The sequence below is a fragment of the Ips typographus genome, unplaced genomic scaffold, assembly GCF_016097725.1.
Source record: "Ips typographus isolate SLU unplaced genomic scaffold, UJ_Ityp_2.0 IpsContig33, whole genome shotgun sequence".
NCBI classification, from domain to species: Eukaryota; Metazoa; Arthropoda; class Insecta; order Coleoptera; family Curculionidae; genus Ips; species Ips typographus.
The window spans coordinates 365,156-371,357 of NW_028098572.1; the positions used below are offsets into that span (position 1 = coordinate 365,156).

The 6,202-nt window shown below is 35.0% G+C and overlaps 1 protein-coding gene and 1 long non-coding RNA gene across 2 annotated transcripts in view; both read right to left on the bottom strand.

Moving 5' to 3' along the window:
- LOC145739522 (uncharacterized) overlaps nt 1-6,202 on the bottom strand; it is a 162,840-nt gene that overhangs the window by 80,782 nt on the left and 75,856 nt on the right. The gene's annotated exons all lie outside the window — the stretch shown is intronic.
- Nucleotides 3,892-5,960, bottom strand: LOC145739521 (uncharacterized). Its single transcript, XR_014181067.1, has 2 exons — nt 5,591-5,960; nt 3,892-5,534 (listed from the first exon to the last, which is right to left on the bottom strand). It is a non-coding gene; the product is annotated as an uncharacterized LOC145739521 (long non-coding RNA).

Sequence of the window (6,202 nt, forward strand, 5' to 3'; positions counted from 1 at the left end):
GAGGGTGCTCACTCAGTGCAACAAAGCAATGTTGAAAAAGATATCTCCCAGAATATATCATTTATAACATTGGAAGAAAATAATGCTTTAATTACCAACGAAGAAACAACAGTGGAAGTAAATTTCATTGTTGATAGTGGGGCTACCAATCATTTAGTAGGAAGAAATTTTGAGGAATTTTTATTCAATGGAAAAGTTATAGACAATAAAATACATGTTGCTAAAGCTGGTCAAACAATGAATGCAATAAAGGAAGGAAATCTGAACCTGAACACATCAACAGGAAAAGTGGTCACTCTCAATAATGTATGGGTATGTGAAAACCTAAACTATAACTTGTTGTGAGTCAAGAAAATGCAAGAATTTGGACTACAGATAACTTTTAGTAATGGAAAAGTTTTGGTGCTCAAAAATGGAAATATTATTTTGTCTGGAACTCTAAAAGGAAATTTGTATGTGATTACTTTCTTAGTACCAGAAAGACATTATGTAACAGTTAGTGAGACTGATTCTTTAATGCATAGAAGAATGGGTCATTCTTCCAAATACCCAGCTGTTGGTTTATGTGAAATTTGCCAAATGGGAAAACAGACTCATTCACCCTACAGAAAGCTGCCTGCAGACCGGAAGGCCAAGAATTTTTTGGAAATAATATCAAGTGACGTAAGTTGAACAATGTTCTAAAAATTACTTGGCAATGGCTGAAGCCAAATTTAACCGAAAAATTCAGGCATTACGCTGTGACAATGGTGGAGAATATTCATCACAGAGTTTTAAGAAATTTTGTCTGGAAAGAGGTATCAGAATCCAATATACTGTACCTTACAACCCCCAGGAAAATGGTGTCGCTGAACGATACAATCATACCATCATGGAAAAGGCACGTTGTCTTATTTATGATGCTAAACTAGACAAGGAAATGTGGGGAGAGGCAGTTAGAACTTCAGTATATTTAATTCACAGACTGTAACGAAGTTACTAATTTTTCACTGTTTCTATTGAATTTGTTTAAATGCGCGTGACCTTCACTGCTGGGTGCTAGACCGCGGCCGTCGTGGCGTCGATTTTATCGGGGCCGTCCGGGGCCGTTCGAAATGGTTCGGTGGGCGCTGGGAGTGGGTACCGCCACTAACAGCCCCCACCGTGGGTTTTGTGTATAAAAGAAGGCCCCGCACCGGAAAACGGGGATTTCTTCGATCATCAAAAGATCGAAACCAGCCAGCTTGGCCGTTCCGTGCCGATCGATAACTCTTATCTCCGCGAATCTGTAAGTAAAAAATAGGCACATACCGACCGTCCGGTATTTGTTCTGTTTGCTGTTTAAACCCGTACCGTTAACTGTAGCTATTTTAACAAACTGTAAATTGGGGCATTTTCAGTATTTTTCCGGGGATTTCCGTTTGGGGCATTTGCTATATCTTTCCGGGGTTTTCCGTTTGAGGGTATTTCTGGTAAGACGGCGCCGGCTACAGTAACTTGTTTTTGAAAACAGTTAGGTAATCCTTCTGGTCCTGTTCCTGTTTGTTGGACACCGGGGAAACGGTGTAGCAAGCGGGAACGGTGAATCCTGTAGCTCGTTTGCTTAGCTCCGGGGAAACGGAGTAGTAAACGGGTTTGGGATACTGGAGGGATTAGCGGCTGTGTGACTGGCAACGTCACGAGACTTGAAACCTCTGTTGCATGATTGGGGAAACAGTGTGCAACGGAGGCTCTATTTGTCGAACCCCGGGGAATCGGGGCGGCACCTAGAGGTTAGGTCGAGTGACGGGAACACCGCTGGTCACGTAATTGGGCCTCTTTGGGTTTTTGGAACAAATTCCGGCGCCGAGTAGTCAGTTTTACATAACCGTACCGTACCGCCGTACTTACACTGTGTCACAGACAGTGTTAATCTACAGTAGTCAGGCTAAACAGTAGTGAAGGGTCCGTAGGTAGTTTTCATTATCGTTACACGCTTTCCCCGTATCACCGAATAAGGTAACTTCCGTTTCATTGGGTACCCGTTATCGTAAGTGTTTACTGTAAGTACCGAGAGCCGCAATACAGTGCATTTAGAGGAAACAGTTGTTTTAATTTTGTTTTCTTCCCGAACCCCCGACTAAAACAGTCACCCAAGTGTTGGAACACAGTTTTTAATAATGTTTTAATGATCCTTCATTGAACGGATTTCAACGTTCAATGAAGGATCCTTGTTTATATTTTACTGACTTAAGCTTCATTTTAATTCATGGTGATGATTTGTTAATTTGATCAAAAACGAAAAAAGAGTTAAATTCAATTAAATTCTACCTCTGTAAACATTTTAAAATGAAAGAATTATCAAATAAAAATATTGTCTTTCTTGGATTGGAAATTGTAAGGTTAAAGAATGAATTATATATTTCACAAAGAAGCTTAGTTAAAAAGGTTTTACAGAAATTTAATATGCTGGATTGTAAAACATCAAATGTGCCTATGCAACCGAAATTAAGATTACGTGGTGTTGACACAGAAATGTAAGAAAAATATCCCTATCGCGAGTTGTTAGGTTGTTTAATGTACATAATGTTAGGCTCTAGGCCAGATCTTTGTTTCTCAATTACGTATTTCAGTCAATTTCAAACTAATTACTCTTCAGAACATTGGAATTACTTGAAGTTTGTATTGAGATATTTGAAACTAACTAAGAATTTTTCTTTAAAATATACCAAGAGTCAGGCTTCTAATGCACAAATTTCTTTAAACAGTTATTTTGATTCGGATTATGCTAACGATTTTGATCGTAAAAGCATTAGTGGTTTTGTAATAAAATGTAATGATAATGCAATTTATTGGAGATCTAAAAAGCAAAATATTGTTGCATTATCAAGCTCAGAATCTGAATATGTTGCATTGTCACTGTGTGTAAGTGAGTCTCTGTTTTTCTCACAGTTATTATCAGAAATACTGAAATGTAATAATTTACTAATTAAAGTGTATGAGGACAACCAATCATGTATGAAAATGGCTTCAACGATGGAAACCAAAAGATCTAAACATATTGATACAAAGTATCACTTTGTGCGTGATTGCGTAGAACAAAATAAGGTTAAATTGTTTTATGTACCAACAGAATATCAACAAGCTGATATCTTGACTAAAGCATTAGCACAGCAAAAATTTATTAAGTTTAGAAACATACTGAATGTTGTAGAATGTAAGATTTAGTTTAAACGGTTTAGGTAAGCAACAATTACAACAAACTCAGATTTGAGGGGGAATGTAGGAATACACATCTGAGAGTGTGTTGTACGCTTGTACTAGTTGTAGTATAGGGAGCGCTTTGCTTTAGCATAACCTATTCCTTTATTCAGTCAGTGCGTGACTTGACATAAGTTCTGTCTTGTCAACAAAACTTGTCACTAAATACTGTACTGTACATGTGGTGTTATTAATTTAAAATATTGTTAAATAAAGTTCAGTTAATTAGTTCATTGACTCAATAAGTTGTATTATTTGAGTGCTCATGCCAAGCTAAAACTATAGGTGGTAGTATAAGGACGTAATAAAACAGAACAAGAAAACTTCAATTTGCAAATACAAAATGTTTATTTGAAAAACAAAGGATAAACTACATGTCATTTGAAAATAATCCCGCGTTGATTTTTGAGTTGGGCCGAATACTTTTGACAGGCTGCGTTCAGAATTTTTGATTATCCGTAATTGTTTTATAATGACTATGATTTCGAGTTTGCGTACTAAAGAACTAATAGAATACTATTAAGATAAGTGGTCCATATGATAATGTATTAATAATTCAATTAATTGTACCAAACTAGCTTAGTCTAGATTTTTGAAATTTTGAGAGAATCCTGCTACAAAATAAAATTTTAAATTTTGTGGCTTTTTTAAAAAAACCAACACTTTTACAAACAATTTTAATACATTTATTTACATACATACTATTTAAAAGAACAGATTTTTACTTAAAGACAGTTCAATAATGTTAAATTAAATATTTAGTAGCATTCCATAACTTTCTTACATCAGTAACATCAATAGAAGGAAATTAAGAAAAATATTAAGTAACATTTATTTTTATAAAACTGCCCTTTGATTCTCCTCTTGTATGTTATAAACATGGTGGGTTTTACATTATACTGTAGATTGTCAACACAAGTTCCTTTAGTTATACTAAACAGCATGTTTTTAAACAAAATAGAAGTGTATGTACCTCATTAGAAGGTCAAAAATATTCTCGATGAAATCAATTTAATTTTTAAGTAGGTTATAACAAAACAAAATGTTGGCATTTGTGTACATTGTTTATCTTGACTACTTTATTTTAACTTGTTCTGATATAATGAGATATGCTATGTTACTCCTACAGCTTAAAACTCAAGTTAATACTTTGACCAAAATATGCCTAAAGGTAAAACCCCTAGACCATATTATTATTTGATAACACCTATTTGCTATGTAAAATATTAACTATGTATTTTATTCATAATCATAAGGAATCAACTAAACTCTAAGAATAGAGGTGCAGACCCACATGTTCAATAAAAACACAAAAGCATGTCATTAGTATTACATACATACATTATTACTGACCAATTGCTACTTGTGTGGAGCAGCATCTGTGGTCATGGTTTGCTACAAATATCATGCTCATAAAATAGCAATACGTATTTAGATTTTTTAGTATACCTACTATCTGGAGCATAGGTGAAAGGGGGCATGCTTTTGGCACATCTGAAGTTCGGTTGCTTATGAGCAAGCCATAAAGTACATAGTGTCTACTTAAAGCAGGCATGCCTATTGCTAGGAAATGTGAACAGCTGAAGGGTACAATGATTCTTGGCATATGCTAAGAAGCAGGCCTTTTTATGAGCATGTGTGTCTGCACCTTCACTTTGGTTACAGTGGCAGATAGATATGTTGATTGAAAACTTTTTGTTATTGTATTCCCTATGATAAAACACACTATTATACTTACAAATAACCATATTACATTATTTTATGAACTGATATAATTATAGACTTGATATAATAATTATTAAGTACATTGTTGGTTGCATTCCTTAGCAATACAGATAGTGGCAGAATGAATTCTGTGTTACAACCTTCTGTGTGCATGATCTGAAACTACAACTGTAAATTAAAAAGCACAGTCATTAGCCAACTTTACACTTCATTTTACAGCAACCAAGTTGGGGGATGAACTTGCTTGTCACACAAAAAATTGCTCAGCAACCATATAATTGTTTACAATTTAATTAAAATGGAGCACTGATCTAAGTATTATATCTTTTGGCAAATTGATTGAACACAACCTGAACACTGGATCAGATGGCTTGTATATTGTCTAGTGAACTGAAGCTTTTAGATGTTTCACACCTTATTATATCATTGTCATTCAAACATTCAACTAAGTAACTTTGCTAATAACAACAGAATACTGTACACCCCATTTGTTAGCTGGTTCCTTAAATGTGGCTTTGTTGGTAACTGGACTCTAGACTCAATAAAAGTTGCGATGTTGTATGGCTAAGCTAGCAAATCGGCTTTACTACCTAAAAATAACTTATTAATAACACTACACTAGAGGAGTCTCTTGCTATTCTCTCACTGATGAATTGTCTGGGGGGAGTTTCCTACCTTAAATTGAGAAGGCCACCAACTAGAGGAACTCTTACTATTGTGTAAATAGTGTTATTTGTTCATGTTTTCCTAAAATCTTACAATAATAGGACTGATAGGAGTACATTCTGGTATTAATATGCCTGTTACTGTAAATGATTTCTTGTTTACTTTTAATTTGACAATTGAGGTTAGATTTTAATCGCAGATGACAGATGAAATATAGGGAGGTGTGGTAGCGCTATAGCAATTCGACTGCTAAATGAAAAATAAATAATTTCATTCAAATTGTTAAACAAATAGACAGAAATCGGACTAAATACAACTCGCTGACCGAAGACAGATTATCCAAATGAATGGAAATAAATTAGGAACAATCCAACAACAAAATTGGTTTTGTCGACGGTATTAGATACTTAGGCGTTTGGCAACAGCGCGCTCAAATTTTGGCCTTCTTGATATTTTTCCTGCACATGCATTTATCTATGTTTCTCTGTCCGTTACACGGTTTTCCTATGGTCGGTTTTGGATTTACCATACGTGTATAAGCCATAATCTACATGTTAAAAAAAAAGAAACAACTCGAAATTCGTGGATACCT